At 40.7% G+C, this 19,707-nt stretch overlaps 1 protein-coding gene across 2 annotated transcripts in view; it reads left to right on the plus strand.

Moving 5' to 3' along the window:
* Positions 1-11,641: 11,641 nt before the first annotated feature.
* SGCG (sarcoglycan gamma) overlaps positions 11,642-19,707 on the plus strand; it is a 137,332-nt gene continuing 129,266 nt past the window's right edge. For both annotated transcript variants that reach the window (XM_054202614.1, XM_054202633.1), the window contains exon 1: positions 11,642-11,794. The gene's annotated coding sequence lies outside the window, so the exon portion shown is untranslated. The remainder of the gene's footprint in view (positions 11,795-19,707) is intronic.

Raw genomic sequence — 19,707 nt, forward strand, 5'->3', positions numbered from 1 at the left:
AAAACAAATAATGGGCATAAGCAGATGCCCACATACAAATGTCTAATGTCATTTGAGATGTCCTAGGTTGTCCAAGAGATTCATATGGGGCTGGCAAAATGACAAAGGACATAGAGGCAAGCTGCATACTGCTGAAATGGCAGCTGAATGCCAGGTAAGATCATAGAATCATAGAAACATAGAATCATAGGGTTGGAAGGGACCTCTGGAGATCATCTAGTCCAACCCCCTGCCAGAGCAGGGTCACACAAAGCAGGTTGCACAGGAATGCGTCCAGGCGGGTTTTGAATGTCTCCAGAGTTGGAGACTCCACCACCTCTCTGGGCAGCCTGTGCCAGTGCTCTGCCACCCTCAAAGTAAAGAAGTTCCTCCTCATGTTTAGGTGGAACTTCCTATGCTCAAGTTTGTGCCTGTTACCTCTTGTCCTGTCCCTGGGCACCACTGAAAAGAGCCTGGCCCCATCCTCCTGACACCCATCCTTTAAGTATTCATAAGTGTTGATAAGGTCTGCCCTCAGCCGTCTTTTTTCCAGACTGAAGAGACCCAAATCCCTCAGTCTTTCTTCATAAGAGAGGTGTTCCAGTCCCCTAATCATCTTGGTAGCTCTCTGCTGCACCCTCTCCAGCAGTTCCCTGTCCTTCTTGAACCGGGGAGCCCAGAACTGGACACAGTACTCCAGGTGTGGCCTCACCAAGGCAGAGTAGAGGGGGAGGATGACCTCCCTTGACCTGCTGGCCACACTCTTCTTGATGCACCCCAGGATGCCCTTGGCCTTCTTGGCCACAAGGGCACATTGCTGGCTCATGGTCATCCTGTTGTCCACCAGGACTCCCAGGTCTCTTTCCACAGAGCTGCTCTCCAGCAGGTCAGCCCCCAACCTGTGCTGGTGCATGGGGTTATTCCTCCCCAGGTGCAGCACCCTACACTTGCCCTTGTTGAATTTCATAAGGTTCCATAAGATACCCTTAGGGCACATCAAAGAGCACTGGCCCCTGCAGGTAGCCAACTGACATGACTCTTAAAACAACATTTGCATGGGTATTAGGTGCCTGAGACAAAACTGCACCTGAAAAATCTTCTCTCTGACGCACCTAATCTTACGGGGTACCTGATTTGATGTAAAGCTCTCTAGTCTCCAACAGTTCTGCACCTACATGTACTCAGAACAACTCAGCTTCCACAGCTCAGTGACAAGATCCCACCTGAGCTTAAGTGAAATGGATCAAGCAGCCCAAAGGACCCAACTCGGTCTGTACAGAGCACTCCTAGTGCTTCTACTAAACACACAAGAAAAGTGGTGTCTCTTCTTCTCCCAGTATGTTACAGAAATAAATGGACAGTTGGCTCCATCATCACTTAGGAATATATCCAATAATGTGTTTATGCAAATAAAGTTGAATTGATCAGCAGATACAGGAAAGATGGAGACAAACTCTTCTTGGAGGTGCACAGGGGTAAGATGAGAGGAAACAGACACAGATTGGAACATGGGAAATTCTGATTAGATATTAGGGAAAAAAAATAATCTTGAGGATTATCCAATCTAGGAACAGGTTGCCCAGAGAGGTTGTCTACAGACTTGGAGGTGTTCAAGACTCAGCTTGACACAGCCTGGAGCAACCTGACCTAATTAGACCTGCTTTGAGCAGGGAATGGACTAAGACAACCTCCAGAGCTCCTTTTTGATCTGAACTACTCTATGCTTCTATGAAGGCAATTTTAAGCATACAGCTTCAGATATACATATACTTAATTCCCCCTAGAATGCATAGGATTTCAGTTAATCCTCATAAGTAATGGAGATTCTAGTTACCAGCATGAAATACAGGAACCTGCATTAGGTAACTAAGTGATACAGAATGCCCAAACAAAGATAGGATTCCCCTAAAAAAATGCAAAATGACATATAGGTTAATCAGAGAGCTAAGAAACACTGCCCACAGAAGGATATCTAAACTTTCTTTCTTTCACTGCTCACCAGATCTAAAGAATGAAACTAATATGCTCACAAACTCAACCGCGGAAATGCAGGTCCTAGAAATAAAAAGTTAAGCAGGAACTAAGTTTATGCCCTTCATAACACTGAAGGTTGAAAAGTTGAAGGAGAATTGGGAGTAGTGGGGGTTTACAGGAGATTTGGAAATGTTTTCCCACTTTATGCCTGTATAAGCAACTCTTACTTTTTATTATATTCATTCTAAATGAATTTATATTTCGCAAATAAATTTTATATCCTGCACTAGCTACACAGAAGCAAAACCTATTTGGTTGTCCTTTTGGATGTCATAACTGGTTTTTGTTTAAGAAAAATTATGTATGTTTAATATTAAAGTAAAGGCTGAGACACTTTTTTTTTAAACAGAGAAAATACGTTAAAGTGGGATTTAATAGTGGCTTTCTTCATGACTATTTCATGCCAATTACTGTTACTGCATATTCTTGTATTTTCCTGGAACTGGGCTTTAATTGCAGAGGTAGCTGCAATTCTAAAGTAGCTATTTTATTCTGGCTGCCATTTGCTACAATTCCTTCTTTTTCAGTGGGAAAATACGTCTGCCTCTTTATTATGTTTCAGAACAGCAGAAACAAGACTAAGCTAGTATATTTTCTTATGAGTTGTAAGTGATCTGTCACACTGGAATCTATCTGAACTTTGTAAGAACATACAGTAGAAATTCTTCTATGAGCACATAAGGGAGAATTTGGAGTGTACTGCATCACTCACCTCTCATGGAAGAATAAACCTCTAAATATCAGTGTAGTCTCTACATTAGAAGGTGAAAGTTGCTTTGATTAGGCATAAGCAATTCTGAAAGACTCCAAATTGTATGAAGACTTCATAACAGTCCAAATTTTTCTTGTTTTAGTCAGAACAGAAACAATGGCACAGGACAGATGGCACATCACTATTCCATGTGTGAGATTGTGGCATAAAACCTGATGCACTTGTCATGAATCCTATACTAATTCTCATTAACTATTCTAAATGGTTTTATCTTTAGGGACTACCAAGGAACTTCTCTACGCATTACTGTACATAAACTAATGGTCTGCTCTGTAAATATTTAACCATGTATATAACTGAATATATGCAGTACAACAGCTCAAGTGAGTGGTACAGATTCCTAACAGCCTACAAATAGGGTAGAATTGATGACATATTCATGCTAGTACTACTATGTATTAATTTGCCTCTGTATTGATTGTTGTAATGAACAATATTTGGTTTCTTTATATTTATTTACTTTCCTTGTGCTCCTTACAGGGACACGTGTTATCTGTATTCTTAAAAGTAAAAAATAAGTGAAACAGAAATGCACATAACAATATAAACTAAACTTAAAATTTTATGACAGATGTAACACATGATAGCAGAAGTAATTACAGCACAACTACTGCACAGTAAAAGAATGATGTAAATTAACATTTCAATGTAGTGGCATAGCTGAAGCACTAGATTTATTATTACCATTACCTCTCCCCATTACTTGGTACATTTAAAATACATACAGTGGGCATGCATTCATCTGGATGACACAAGAATTAGTAAGTTAATTAAAAAAAAAGATTCCTCATTGGGACTATATGATGTTTTTGCTGAAGTTTGAATAACAGCACAAAAGAAAATTCAAAAGTACTGATTACCACTATAAAGACCCCAAGGAATTCACGTTTCCCTATATAGTGTCCTGGAAGACCTGAAAATAGACCTGAAAATAAAATTGTTATGCTACATGCATGCCCATAGCACTTTGGCAAGAGACAGAGTACAATTTAGAGAGAAAAAAAACAACAAAACAAACAAAAAACATTGTTAACGATGTTGTAAACCCGGTTTTCAGAAGGACATTAAAAAACTTGTTTAAAACTACTGCTAGAATACCTATAACAGAGATTTATCTTCTTTGTACAACTACGGAAATAAAGATTCTAATAAGTACAGGAGATAAATCCATTTAAAAAAAAAAGCAAACAAGTAAGTCTTAGTTGTTGTATTTACCCGGTTTAAATATAATACACTATTTAACATGTATGATTGTGAAACAATTACTTTTTCAATCAATTGCCACTGTACAATTGCTTTAGAATAACACTTTCATGCTCCTGAACCACCTTTACCATGATACTACTAAAACACTTATCCAACTATAATGTATCACTGACTGATTTTATTTACGCAGATAGAATTTAAAAAAATAATTTTTTTAAAATTAAAAAAATTGCAGTCAATGTGTGCCCTACTGAAACAAGATGTGTTATAATAGAGGTTATTTTAATGAATAATTCCTTATTCAGAACTGCAATATGGCATTTAAAACCTAATTAGTTTGTCCCTTTCTCCACAGATAGAGGAAAAAAAATAGCAACTGAGAAGAAAATAATACAATATAAACTGTTACAGAACTGGTAGAAATGAGAATTGTGTACGCTCCACTGACAGTGCACTCATATTGGTCAGTTCTAAAAGGCGTAAAAAGACAAGCAAAATATGTAGTCTGAAATAATTATAGTAAAATTCCATTGAAGCAGGGAATCTTTGAAAGCGTACGTTCAAAAATAAGAGGGGAAAAACAGCAAGAGGAGTAAAGGAAAAAAAAGGGAGCAAGGAAGGCATGCAAAGTCTGAAGGGATAATTTGGAAGAACTGTCCTCGACAGAGGGAATGCAATTAGGAATGGTCCTCATCCATACCGTCTGCCAGGAATGAACACCAAGGAAACTCTCCTGTCTGGGTTTCCTCTTGCTTGGACCTCCTAGGCTTGCGCTGAAAGGAGCCTAGGACTGAACCAGTATCTACACACTGGGGCCCCTCACTGGAGAAGGTGCCAGAAAAAGTTGCAAACCTCAGTTACTTGCAAATGAATCCTCAGATTATTGCCTAAGCTACACTCAGCTCTTGGTAGGCTATATAAAGAGCTTGAACAACTTTGAGAGACAATCATGGATTCCAGATGCTGCGTGAGGAATACAACGGGCAACAGAAAACCCGCAGAGAAGGATGTTCTACATGCCGCAGGAGCTCAGGTGCCCGCTTCAGGGCTCAGCCTTAGGCATCTTAGGCACTGAGGATTTAGAATGATGAGACTTCTTCAGAGGTCATACCAGGATTTTTGTAGCTTACGTGGTTACAGTCTGAATGTAAACCACGGAACAAATAAGAAAATTCTGCTTTCCTGAGATGAAAACCTGATTCCTTTAGGCAAAAAGTTTGCTCCAGATGGATGGATCTACTGTTTTAATGTTACAGCTTAAAATCTTATGTGAAAGACTCCATGATAACTTATATATTTGTGACATCAAGTACAATAAAGAATGAAAGTTGAAAGACATTTCAAGTTAGATTTTTGTAATTCTCTATTGTTTCTTTTTTTTTTGTCAATAACTACTGAGCTGCAAAACCAAACTGATTCTTGGAAAAGGAGGGATGTTTTCATTATAAATTCAGATGCTCATCCTTTTAATTTTTGGAAGAGATCACAATCTACAAATGTGTGTGCAACAAGTTGCTACTATGAGCAAAAACTATCTTTTTGTCACAGAACTTTGAATGATAGAAGTTGTGTATCTTCTAGCTTTCCATATAATTTTCTAGTAGTATAAATACTGCTATCATTGTCACTAATATCAGTATTATCATTTTATTACCATAGTTACTGTGAATCCTAGACAGAAACCAGAACCACTTTGTGCTAGATGCTGTACAGAGAGCAAAACGTATAATCTAAGTACAACAGCAGAAGCAGGAGACAGAAATTAAAGGCCCTACAGATAAACATGGGAACACAGGTACAATTGTGTGTACTCCAAGCATCCAAATGGTAAGAAATTGAGAAATGTTTCACCACAGCTCCTATATCCTCTGCCAGATCCAGAAACCAACTAGTGTCTAATTACAAAAGAGTTCCCATGCGAGAGCCTACACATCTTTGTGCTTCCTTAGTACCAGTGGAGAAAGGTAGCCTCCACAGTAATATCAGCAGTCACTGTACTTCTGAAGGTCCCCGAAGGGATTCAGTCCTCTGGAGCTCATACTTAGGTGGGGTCCGATTCATAGATACTGGGTCTGAATGTGAAGAAACACCTTGTCACCCTATCTAATTTCAAGCAGGGAGCTATTACTGATACCTAATCACAGAGCTCAGAAAAAGCTCTGTCTTTTTTGGAGGGGAGGGAATAATATGCTGTCAAGGGCTTGCTAGAAGGCACCTGCTTTAAATTTTTTATAGGTCCTCCAGACAGAAGAAGCAGGTGATGATATATAGCCTCAGAACAGCTGTTGCATCCTCTAGTCCTGAGGTAGACCACCTTGAATTTTTTGGACCTTGAACTTGCACAGTTTGGATGGTGTCCAGGGAGATGGCCTCATAAAACTACCTGAGATTTTTTTCTCAGAGAGAAGCTGATCACGCAGGCATAATCCCTCAAAACATTAAGAACCCTGGGTTGCTCGGGGGTTTTTTGTTGTTTGTTTTGGGTTTTTTATAAGTGCTGAAATTGGATACATAGCATGAGCCAAAGAGATTTCACAGAAACAACATGGCTATTTCACACCCCAGTATACATACTTTTGAAGTTGGGCACTCAGGACAGGGCTATGTTGGCAGCGTAATGGTAGCACGGCTCATGATGGCACTGAGAAAAGTCACACAATAACCCAAAGGCTGTATCTTTGGAGAACGATGAATAAGTGGCCATGAGCCAGCTGAGTACAGGTGGATCCACGCTGTCAGTATGAGCTATTCCCAACTCTGACCTTGAGTTTCTTTATTGGGAAAGTCATTTAGCTTCTGTTACAGCTGAGTAGGAATTCACAAAAAGACATAAGCAACAGGCCAGTGGATGGGGGATGGGGACAGGTGAGGAAGGAGAAGGTGAACTCAATTGTTTACATGATGGTATAGATGCCACAAAACCTAACTGATCACCATGTTAGCCAGCTCATTACAAAACCAAATCTCTTTACATTCATATCTCACTCATTGTATATTCCATTGTACAAGCAATCTGTCTTCGAAAACAAGTGAATACGCAGTCACTCAAAATAAATGAGTTTTCTTCAAGGATTTTACAGTTGCTATCAATAATATGATATTTTATTTTCTATGGAACAGATTCGTATGCACAAGTTATTACTACCTTTAAGTCTAGGTGATCAACATATCAAATTCTGCTGCTGCCCCAGTGATTAAAACATATTGTGAACATTTTATTTGCACCAATGATTTTTAAAATCATATTTTTGATGTACAAATCCATGTAAATTACGGTATGTTAGCAGGTACATAGTTTTTGAAACAAGCTAGAGCAAATGAAGTATTACTTGCTTCTAGTAGAAAAAAATGCTTGTATATAACTATGACAAACTACAGTTTATGAAGGTATATTTACCTGAAAATATACAGTAAATATATATCTGCAAAACTTGCAATGTTCTATCGAGTTGAATGTTCTTAAACTTGTTTCACTTACCAGCCTGTCATTCTTGTTCTGTATAATTTTTTTTCTGCAAGAAGGATTTATTTTGATCACTAGCAACCTTTTTTTACGATATAAAGCAGGTATTTTCTTATTTTTTTTTTATTTAAGAAAATGACTGAATTTTCCACTGATTTTGATGTAACTCACTAGCATATCCAGGAAAATAATTTGCAGTACATTATCTCAAATTCAGACAGATAGCAGTTCAAGGGAGCAGAAGAGATTTATTACACATAATACAAACTGGTAGCAAACAGCACCCCTGTGTGGGGCCCTTCACAAAAGATTTCACAATTAGCTACAGATCTTGGTTGTTTCATAATGATCAGCAAAAAAACAGCAACAACGAACCTCAGAAGTAACCTGAAAATGTTGATCTCTCCTTCTTTCATATGTACAGAATGCACAGAATTTTCGCCAGTCCTGAGCAGCAGCTCCACAGGTTACTCCCAGGGACCTTCCAACTCCTATGAACAACCAGATAATTATTATTTTCATGAATACTACAACAGCACCTGGAAGCCCAGATTGGCACACCATTTTCTATACTAAAGTATCATCCTCTAGGATCTCTGGTAACAACTTTTGCAAAAATATCTATACATACAAAATATTTAATATTATTTTTAGACATTGGTACAGCAACAGCATTGATGATCCACAAAGAAGAGGGAAGACTGCACAACAGAGGGCAGGAAGAATAATGAAGAGACAAAACCAAAGGGAAACACACGGATTGTATAGTCCTAGACTAAAGTAGTCTAGCTTTTCTTTTTCTTTTCTTTTTTTTTTTTTTTTAATTATCCAAGCTATACCCTGGCTAGTCTATGCCTACAATACTTTGATTACTGTAAATCACTCATAAAACACAAGTCCTGTGCCAGACACAAGTTCACCACAGTTCACTACAGCTGTCCCAGAAAAGCTGAGATACAAGGGGTTGGAAGAGACTGGAATAACACTCTGACTGAAAAAGAGAAACACTTCAAAGTGTTGTAGGTCATGCCAAGAAGTTGCAGGAAGTCAACGGAGGAAGGGATTATTCCACACATAGAAGATAATCTGGATGAAGAGTTAAATTAGATGTTCAGCATTTCCTCCTTTCATTTCTGAAGTAAATACTTCATTGTAAACCAAGCAATTTATGCTCCAGTTTCATGTATGCCAGTGTGTATCCCATCTCATATCTCAGTCACTTTCCTCTTGAGGGACAGCAGCCATTCATGAACAGCCATCGGCAGTTCAGTTCATCAGCACAAACTTCCCTTCTCATCAGCAAAAATTAAAAGCAATGAATCTGCATGCCCATATGTGCTTCAAATTGCATTGGCTAAAAGTTAAAACTCAATTCAGTTCTCCACGGACTAGGATGACATCAAGTTTGTAGGCAATATTGCTTTTACCACTGCTCCTGGGTGTTTAGGATACACTTTGCTACACTGGTTGTAAAGGTGAGCTCAGTTTGGAGACCTGGAATACAACTCTCCACTACCCATGTAGGAACAGTGTAATTATGGACAGTGTAATTTTTATTACATATACAACCAATACTCCCACTCCTTTCAACCCAATACTTCCATGTGTTCAGCTCAGATTTGCTCTCTTTCAAGCTGTGACTTGTTCTTTTGATGTCTAAGTCCCTTCTTGTCCAATAATTCCTGCAGCACTTCCCTTATTTCCTACTTTTCCAGTGCTTTCACTCATGCATATTTCCCCTAATTAAAATCCCTTTTAAATTAAAATCCTTTCTAAATTAAAATCTCTTCCTCAATGGCTCATTTTCAAATGTCCATGACAAGGCAGCCAAACTTCTCCTCCATACCAACCATCTCAGTTTCACATGCATTTCCTCCCAAGCTCCGTAACATTCTGGCTTCCCCAAGCCCCTGATCTTGTCATTCTCTTCACCTTCTAAACCCCTGCCCTTGTCCACATACATGATACATTTTCTCCTTTGTTGCCTGACAACCTTTTCCTGCTCCTTTCTCCTTTTCAGTTATCCCATTGATATTCACTCCTCTCTGCCTTTCTGAACACCCCTGTTGTAAAATTTGTCAGAAAAAATATATTTATCATTCATCTTTCCAGTCTGCAAATCACTCCTCTTCTCTGTCATGGGCAATTTCCCTCTTTACTTCTGGATCCCATTTTTTTCTCCCAAACTTCCCAATCCCTTATTCCCCCAACACCCCAACATCCTCCAGCATAGGCCCTTTGCTCCTTTTGTGCCCTCTGTCCTGACGCAACTCTGGCCACACATCCCGGACTCTTCCAGGAAAAGTGTTCCCAAACTCATACCTCCCAGTGTGAGAAATGCTCCTTATCCAATAACAACAGCTCAGACAGTGAACGATACGAAGCACGTTTTATTTGAACATTCTTGCAAGAACGGGTCACCCAGCAAGTAGGCACACTTCTGGTTCTTGAAACACACCTTTTTATTTCCTAATCCCCAGCTGAATTTTCCCTCCCCTGTTTCCCATTGGTTAGGTACTCCAGGGTTCACACTCTGTCCGGAGCGCCTAAAATTCTTCCTGGATGTCCTGCCTCTGTTTACTTCTCCTTATACTACACCTAAAGGGATTATCTGACTAGTTTATTTCTTTCCTTTTTGGTAAAACTGCTCAATGCCATTAGCCCTAGTTAAATGTTTCACTACCCTTCTAGACACTAATCCGGTATGAATCAGTTTGTCCTTTTGTCTGTGTGATGAGAGATGTTCTACAAGCCTTTGCTGGGGCCTCTTTGTCTAGTCATTCCCTTATCATATCACCTCTGATGGAAACAGCTTTTCTTCCTTGCAAAAACAATACCTGCCTTTCTTACACCAGGCTGACCATGAACATGCCCTGCCACGCCATGACCCCATCTGGAGTACTTGCGTCCAGCTCTGGGGCCCCCAACATACGAAGGACATGGACTTGTTGGAGCAGGTCCAGTGGAGGGCCATGAAGGTAGTCAGAGGGCTGGAGCACCTCTCCTATGAGGACAGGCTGAGAGAGTCGGGGCTGTTCAGCCTGGAGAAGATAAGGCTCCAGGGAGACCTTATAGCAGCCTTCGAGTATTCAAAGAACTTAATTGCTGAGGTCTTCTCCCTGGCATCCAGTGACAGGACACATGCAGATGATTTAAACCTGCACCGGGGATGTTCAGACTAGACATTAGGAAGCATTTACTTGCCAAGAGGGTGGTCAAACACTGGAACAGGCTTCCTAGAGGTGGTCGATGTCCCAAGCCTGACAGGGTTTAATAGGCATTTGGACAATGCCCTTAATAACATACTTTAACTTTTGGTCAGTCCTGAGTTGGTCCGGCAGTTGGACGAAGTGATCATGGGGCCCACAGATAAGATGGGGGGGGACCCTTTATCAGGGAGTGAAGTGATAGGACGAGAGGTAATTATTTTAAACTGAAAGAAGGTAAATTTAGGTTAGATATTAGGAAGAAATCCTTTACTGTGAGGGTGGTGAGGCACTGGAACAGGTTGCCCAAAGAAGTTGTGGATGCCCCATCCCTGGAAGTGTTCAAGGCCAGGCTGGATGGGGCTTTGAGCAGCCTGGTCTAGTGGGAGGTGTCCTTGCCCATGGCAGGGGGTTGGAAATAGGTGATTTTCAAGGCCCCTTCCAACCCGAACCATTCTGTGACTCCATGACCCCAAACCCGCTCCCCAGCACAGGCCGAGCCCAGCCCTGCCCGGCCCATGGCCCCACTCAGCCGCCCTCTGCCGAGGCGGGGCGGGGGCGCCCTCCAGAGGTGGCGGCCGCTCTCTGCCCTGCCGCGCTTTCCCTGCCCACCCTCCCCTGCCCTCCCTGCCGGCGGCGACAGGCCCCAGGGACCCGCCGGCAGCGAAACACGCGGGGGGACAGAGCTGCGGCGCGGTGAAGGGGTCAGCCCTGTCAGAGCCGCGGAGCTGCTGCCGGTGGGGCCGCACCGGGCGCCTGTTGCCGCGGGGAGGGCGGGCGCCGGGGCGGGCCGTGGGCCACCGGGCGAGGAGGGTGCTGGCGGCTCGGGAAGCGGGGCTGCTGCCCGGCCGCCGTGTGGAGGAGGGAGGGAAGGAGGGAGCAGCTCGTTTCCCGCCCCCTGCTCGGCCTCTTCTCCTCCCTCCCCGTCTGCTTGCTTCCCTCCCCGCCGCGCCGGCGAGACTGCCAGAGCGGCGCCCGCCCAGCGCCCGGGGCTGCCGCCCCGCCGGGAGGAGGGAAGGAGGCGCTGCCTGCGGGGGAGGAAGCTGGATGAAGACTTGTGCCTCAGGGCGGGTCGGGCATGAAGGGGACCGCGGGGACTCTGCCCTGCCCTGCCCTGCCCAGCGGGGACATCAGGTAACGGCCCCGCACGCCTTCCCCCCGCCCTCCCCAGCCCTGCGCGCCTCGCCCCGGCCGGGCCCGGGAGAGGGCAAGCGCCATCGGAAAAGTTGTCCTCCCGCCGCTTGCCGAGGCGCGGAGGAGGGAGGCGAGGAGGCAAGTCCTGGGTGCAGAGGGTGCACATCGGTCTCGGCGAGACCCACTTCGCGCTCTGGAAACTCCGCCGGGTCGCTGAGGCGATGCTCGTCCCGCCGCGGGGGGGGGAGGGGGGGGCGCCGAGCAGCGGGGCCTCGGAGTCCCCCTGCCTGGGCGGCCGCGGCTCGGTGCCGGGGCTGCGGCCGGCAGAAAGTTTGCAGCGGGAGGGCGAGGGGCAGGGAGAAGCGTGGGGAGGGGGCGCAGCCCTTGCCGTGGGGGCACAAGGGGCCACGGGCGCCGCGGCGGGTCCCCCCACCCCACCCGTGGCGGGAGCGGTGTCGGCAGCGCTTCGCCGGACTTGTTCCACTCCTGCGACCTCGGGTGCCGTTTGCCACGGGGAGGTAGGGTTAAGCATCCGTAGAGGCATAATGTTGGCATCTTTAATGGTCTTCCGTGGAATTTGCTAACCTCCTTCCACCAGCGTAGAGATGTTTAGTAAAAAAAAAAACCAACAAACCGAAACAACAAAAGCTTAGCAGAAAGAAATGCATAGCGGTACACCTGGGACTTCAGTGTGCTGCTTGTATTCTATGGCATTACTCTAAATGCACGGCTGTTCTTCCTGAATCACACCCTGCTGGGGCTTTTTAACCGAACGTTTGTGGATTGGGTATAAACTTTGAGTGAAATTTGTGGATTATCATTAACGCTATTGGAGATTAAATCCCACCTTCAGTGTTTCACAGTGATTTTCGTCCCCCTTTGCTTATAAAGGAAAACAGATCGGATTTGTGGGGGTTTTTTTATTAGTTTTTCTAAAGTCATTTAAGGAATAAAAAGTGAACAGAGTGCTGCACAGAGGTTCTATGTACCAGTTCTACAAAGTGAGAAAATAACACTGAACCACCTTAAAGACAAACAAATAAAAAATCTATACCTTCAAAAGCCCCCTTCCTTACCAGCCCAAAGAAAGATGTGTACATTGCAAACTGCCTTGAGAGTGAAAAGATTTAAGTAATTTTAAATAAGGCGAGGTCTCCCTCATAGAGAATGTTCTGCACTAACTCCCTTGATTAAATCAGAGAGAATCTACCTTAAGAGTTACCATCTGTGGTTCTGTTTTACTTCCAAATTTTCAAATACGGTGTTCGTTGCAAAAGCCAAAAGAAAAACTTGAATGCAACGAACTTAATTTCATTAAATCAGAAAAGGATGTATAGCTTTTTGGGGTTTGCTTTTTTTTTTTTTTAGTAATTAACAAATTTGGAACCAAATTTAGGGGAGCATTCAAAAGCATGCTAGATTGAGCAACAGCATTTGTTACTGCAGGTTAATGCCAATGATTGCTCATTGGACATTGATAAAGCAGTGTAGTTAACGCTGGTTTTCAGATTGAGACTTTTCTTAAACACACTGTTATCCTCCTAAGAAGGTCTATGGCAGTTAATGACCGAATGCAGCTTGGAGACTACTTTATGTATGCTCAGTTTTTTATTAATGGACTTTTATACTGATTAAGCTGAGAGGGGGCTGAGGAAAGAGAAGTATAGGCGTGTATAAAACTTGAAAAGCTTCCCACTCTTGTGTGTTTTGTCCTCTGGTTAGGGTTTTGTTTTGTTTTTTTTCATTGTCAGCTTCCAGTGTAACATCTCTCTGGGCTTTCATGCAAGTGGCAGATTTTATTAAACATATGAAATAATTTTCTATTGTAAATTGTTCTGTAGATCTTAACTTCCTTTAAAAGATAGATATGACTAGGGAATTATCATTTTTCTTGGCAGCATGACAGTTAAAACTTGGTTCGCATAGGAACGAGCATGTGTAGTGCACTAAAAGAAGGTGTCATTCTAAACTGTCATTGACTAACTTTTCAATGTGTCTTTGTGAAAGTGATTATATCGCTTGTAAAATGACTGCTTGGATATAACTAAGAGGGAAGAAAGAATTAATGTAGTGATGTAGGATCTAATTTAAGATTCTGAGTACAGATTTAATATTTGTATGCCTATGGTTTTATTTCTTTAAACAGGTATTTGAGTTAATTTTCTTCATATTGGCATCCCAGTTAAACTCATGAAAGTACTGTTGATGCAGCAGTGCTTAAGCTACACAGAGGTGGAGCGTGGATTTTTGCTTTTTATAACATCCTGAAGCAAAATGCTTTGTTTGCTAATAAGCTTTCTATTCTGATAACATGTCCAAATTCTATATAGCTATTGCTATCAAAAGCTAAGCTCATGTTAGGAGTCAGGAGTTTAAACATGTGTTGAACAAATGTTCTTTTACAGCATGTGAAGTCTTAAGCAGTGAAAATGGCCAGGTGGAGCAAGGGAGGCATATAAAATGCCATTAAGGTATCGAAGCGTGGGAAGTTTGTTAAAAGGGTAAAAAAGAGAAGGAATTCAGGAATTGAGGGTGATGAACTTTTGCCGTAAAAACTGTTACCAGCTTTTGAAGATACTTCATACCTTGAGGATTTGGGGTAAAGGTATACCTGGACAAACAGTTGAGGTATTTGCCTTTACCCGAAAACTATGGTTGCATATAAAGCATTTTTCTTGTTCGGTTTGCAAACCTTGTACTGCTATACTTTAAAGCCTTCTCTTGAAGGCATCTCTTGAACCATGACAGAAAATGCGTTACTTCATTGTTAAACCTGTTTGGTGCGGTTGAGCTAGGTAAAATGACGGTGAACTAGTTAACTGAGTGTAGTGTTTGTGTAGAAGCAAGAGACTGATGCAAAATGGAATACTGGCTAAAGAAAATTCCATCTTAGTTACAAGTTCAACACCCAGGCACTGGGGAGTGCATACTGTAGAATGTGCAATCTGTAGAAAGTAAGGGCTAGCTTTTGTGAAAGGATTCCTTCTGGTGGCCACAAATAAGTACTATCCCTGTGTAATGAGCAGTGAGGTTTCTCCTTTGCGTGCCCATTCTGTGTGTTTTTCCCTGTCTTCTGTTAGATCACCACTCAGTCTCCTCTCAACTCCTAATGCTTTAATTTTTCCTTTTATGTCAGCTTTTCTAGACCTCTAGCAGTTCTTATTTTCTGCTGAGTTCCTTTTAGTTCTTCTGCATTCCTTAGGTAGAGTGCTCTCTATAAAAAAAATAAACCTGTAGCCTAACCAACAAGTAAACTGTAAAGATTAGTTTACACTTCAAGGCAGTGTGTTGTCTTCTATGTGAGAATATTCTGTTGCTGATCACTTTTAGCTCTTGGTAACTCTAACCACCAAAATACCATTTTGAAGAATAGCTACCTATTATTTGTCCTTATCCTCTATTTTCTCCGTTGATGATGCTACATAAATTATTTACCTTCTTGAATTGCATCTTAATTTTCTCCTAGATCATGTCTTCAGTTTAGCGTGATTATTCTGAATTTTAGTCCTGTATATTAGGACTTCTAGCTCCAGCTTCTAGCTCTCCTTGGACTAAAGTCATGCTCAGATTTAATAAGTATACTCTTGTCATTTAAGTTTATTAATAAAGTGGTGAATATTATATATCAGGACAGACTGGAGAAGCCCCTCTTAAGAAAGTCTTCCAGTTTGTTAATTAATTGGTAATAATGATTCTCTGAATATGGTATTGTAACCTATTTTAAAAATAAAATCAAGGCAACGGGTTTCAGTCTGTAGGTATTATATGAGTGCATAAATACGGGTATTATTGTCTGTTACCAGCTATTATCAAGCCTAAAGCAGGAGTAATATGTATTTCTGTGTTATAAAGGTTTTGTTGTCACAGCTTGCAAGAAAAGAAGGTGCTTTTGAGGCCTCAAGTTTAGAAATTCTTTTTAATGCAGTAGTTTTCACTGAGCAACCAAATACCTTTTCTTGAATGTCAGGTCAAAATACTCCTGGGCAATGTACCTTGCAGTCGTATCATGTATACTGCTTGTAATTAAAATGCTTTCCACAAACTTCACAAAAATTACCAAGGTAATATAAGTGCTAGTTTTGCTTTTTAGTTCCTGACAATTATTCATAATAAGTGACTTTAGTCAGCAAATATTGGGCAATAATATAGTCAAATTACTGATCTGTTTGATTAACTACCGTGTTTTAGATAATTTCTAAATGTCATGCAAGGTCAACATTTGTACACGTTTATGAAAACATTAGAGGAAAACTACATATAGGATTGAAAAATAGGATTTGTTGTTAGGGGTATATGTCCTGAAAATCTTAGCAATCTGAAGTCTCTTAAGAAATCGTCATTATATTAAATTTGATGTTAAATTTACCTGCTTGCTGCTGATATGTAGAGGTTTAGATTTAACAGAGTGATACTGAACATCTAATTATCTTTTTTTTCCACTTCAGTGGAGAGGCTCACTATAATGTTCCAAATTAATGTATTTGTCAATATTGCCGTTGATTTAAGTCACATAACGTGTATCAGCCTCTGAAATTGAAGAATTACTTTTGTAAACTGCGACATATGTAGATCACACAAAAATACACACAAAAATAAATTACTAACTTGTGGTTGTGCATTAAACATTCACTACTTCTGAAGATGAACATTTTTTATAAAAAATGTGGAAAACTTCATAATGTCATGTCTGTATAAACCTGGAGAGACAGCTTCTATTTGTTTTGTAAGAGTTGATCTATGGAATTTGAATTTTCTGTAGTGAACACCATTACTCATTATTATCATGAAAAATTACCAGTAAAAACATGTCTGTGTTGTAGAAAAGTAGGTAGTATTTAGTATAGGACAGTTTTGAGGAAGAAGTTTCAAGATTCAAGAAACTGTGCAATGTGTACAGAAAAAAAATGCATTAATTAAAAAAATGACAAAATAGCATATTTATAAGTTTATGCTAAACCCAGCAATTTATTTGATTTCAGGAACAAGGAAGTTCTTTACATAACTGTCTGGCAGTTTTTCCAAAATAAAGTTTCTTTGTTAATGGGGAATTGTAATGTAATTTGCAATGTTATTTGTGACAAAAGTAATATGTGAAAAATCATAGCATAATACTGTTTCTTTGGCTTGATCTCTTTAGGCACAACACTTCTTCGGGCTATGAAGTTTGGCATGGTTTTTGCTAGGAGGTTTGAGGACACTGGTATTTTTTGTATATATTTTTCACAGAGGTGCACATGTACATAAATAAAAAGTACTCAGTCTTTTCCTGGTGTCAGTTTCCAAACCTGCGAGTATTTGAATCAGACACCAAGAAAAGAGAATTGAAGTGGAAAGATCTGGCTGATTAAAGAATTTTTTTGTGGAATCTCATACTCCACTCTCAAAAACAAACTCCCCAAAATCATGAGAGAAAGAAGGTTGTAACCAGTCTTGAAAAGAGTATGATAGCAGCCATTGTGGAAGTCTAGAGACGGCCTGCTGCCGCCTCGTTGTTATTTGAGCTGACACTGTGTTCTGAAGCCTTCTATTCTTTAGAAAGAAGGTTTAGTTTTTAGAAAACCATTTACTATGTCTTGACACTTGACGGCCAGAGCCATCTTTTTGTCTGAAGTGCAAGGTCATATTATTACTTCTCTTGGGACATTCATCGTTGGATGACCTGTGTTCTTTACAGACCTAGAAGGAAGTCAGGCCCAGTTACAAACATGATTAGAGGTCTTCTCAGGATCTTTTCAGGCATGTGATGAGTTCACTAAGCCTTGTAGGCAGTGAGATCTCCTTCCTCCCTTAGTTCACTGGCTGGCTAAACCAAGGTCATCTCGGGAAGCTCTTTAATTGCTTTGGTCAGTGCAAGACCAAGTGAAATTGAACAACCGTAATGGTCTTGTCAGTGTGAAGAATGCTCTCCTGTTCCTCTCGGTCTATAAAATTTGTTGAGGCAATTGTAGACATGCACATTGTGATTCCGCCAGATTCGTTGTAGCGGGCATTGGTGGGAAAAAACATTATGGTTGGGGAATGACTTCTGTATGTATGCGTGGTATATATGATAGTGTCTGGTTATGTGTACTGTATGGTAGCATACATGTTCCTGGTGCTTCATATTCTTCAACTAACATTTTAGAGTAAATTCACTCAGGTGGTAGCTGCTTGAGCATTGAGTGATTATTCCTTCAGACATCAGGGCTTCCCTTTTCTGGCAGGTTAACCAAACTCATGATGGTATGTGTCTTCACTCTTCCCAGTCAGTGAGAACATAGATGGTAACTGTATAGGGTGGGTGCTTGTCTGAATCAAGATCAATGGTGTTCACAGTAACAGTTGCTTCATTTCGGTGTTTTGAGTTTCATAAGTCCAAAATGCATGAAAATCGTTCTTACATAAACTTCAGGAATTGCTGATAAGAATTGGCAGCTCTTGATAGTACTGTGTACTTTGTAAACCAAAAAGCAAGGGGAACTGGGTCTCCTTTGTCAAGAAAACATGATGGTTTTGATATGCTGTATTACCAGTGAAGTTAACTTTTTATTAGTTAGCTTACCTGGTTCTTTAAACTTAAAGATGAATTCAGCGAGGTTTCCAGTTTGGTTTTGGAGTGTTTCTTATAATCATGTCTCTTTTGAAACTACCTTATTTTGGTTAGGATTTTTTTACTCACAGGATTTTATTTCTTTCTAGTGCTTTTGCCAACCTGGAAAAATTTCATTCTATCACATATATTGGGTACTCCATCCATAGAAGTAATCAGAGATCAGCCAGTCTGGAAATACTTAGAGCTAGATGTCTGCAGCCAGGCTAATTCTTTAGAGAGGAGATTCTAAAATTTTAAAGGAAAATTTAAATTGAAAAGGCTAGAAAAACATGAAACCAATTTTATTGTTGAGCATACAACAGCTTTTCAAAAGAGCAGGTATTTATATGTTTGCAAGTGGAATGAGCTACTGGAAATTGTGGAAGTTTTCCTCCACCCCAAGAAGTGTTATAAAGAAAGACCATAAATCATTTGGATTTGTTGTTTTGAAAAAAAGTATCAATATATTCAAAATAGAGTTGAAGATTTTTCTAAAAGAAAAGAAAGGTTAATTTCTTTAGCACTTTGTCCTAGGCAAAACCAATTTACTTATATGCATGTTTTCACTATTTTCCTTTAGGGAAAGGATAGTCTACAGTAAAGCCCTAGTTTGAAGAAAGAAAAGTGAGAAATAATATAATTTCTGGTTTTACCTGGAAGAATGGTGCAAGCAATACGGATCCCTTAATATGATGTGTGTAGCTTCATTGTTGCAATCACAAAAATATATATGTCTGGCTTTAGCACAGCACTTGATGCTTTGGCTTCAGCACCCAGTTTCCTGAACAGTTGAAGAGTTATGAAAAGCAATTCTGATATTCTGCAGGGGAGGGAGGATTCTTTTATTTTCTTTCAAGATTGTTTAATGTTTGTAATAAATTATATATTTTTAAGTGAAAAATACATGTTATAAGGGAAGTTCCACTTTTAGCCAACAGATCAGAACTACCTCATACGTATTTATGAATCATGTGCTGATTTTATGAAGCTCACCTTTTGCTTTACATTGTCACCAGCATCGGCAGGAAGGATGATAAGCGTCTCTTTTCCAGTTATTCTATAACAGACAGGCAAAATGTATGTTTAAAATAAAAAAAGCAGAAGGCACTCTGAAAGCCCATTGAATTCCAGTGAGAGGTGAATCTTAGCAGCTCCTTCCTGATCCTGTACTGATTGTGAAAAATCAGAGCTTTTGGTGTTCTGAACTTTGTGCGCTTTTATTCTCCGCTTTGGAGGGTCAGTTCATTCTAACGAGGCACTATTTGTAGACACAAATTCGCTGCAGAAGGCCTTTGATGTGTTGTTGCCTATTGCTTCCACTTTCTCTGTTTAAAGTTCTGTT

This window comes from Rissa tridactyla, chromosome 1 (genome assembly GCF_028500815.1).
Source record: "Rissa tridactyla isolate bRisTri1 chromosome 1, bRisTri1.patW.cur.20221130, whole genome shotgun sequence".
NCBI lineage: Eukaryota > Metazoa > Chordata > Aves > Charadriiformes > Laridae > Rissa > Rissa tridactyla.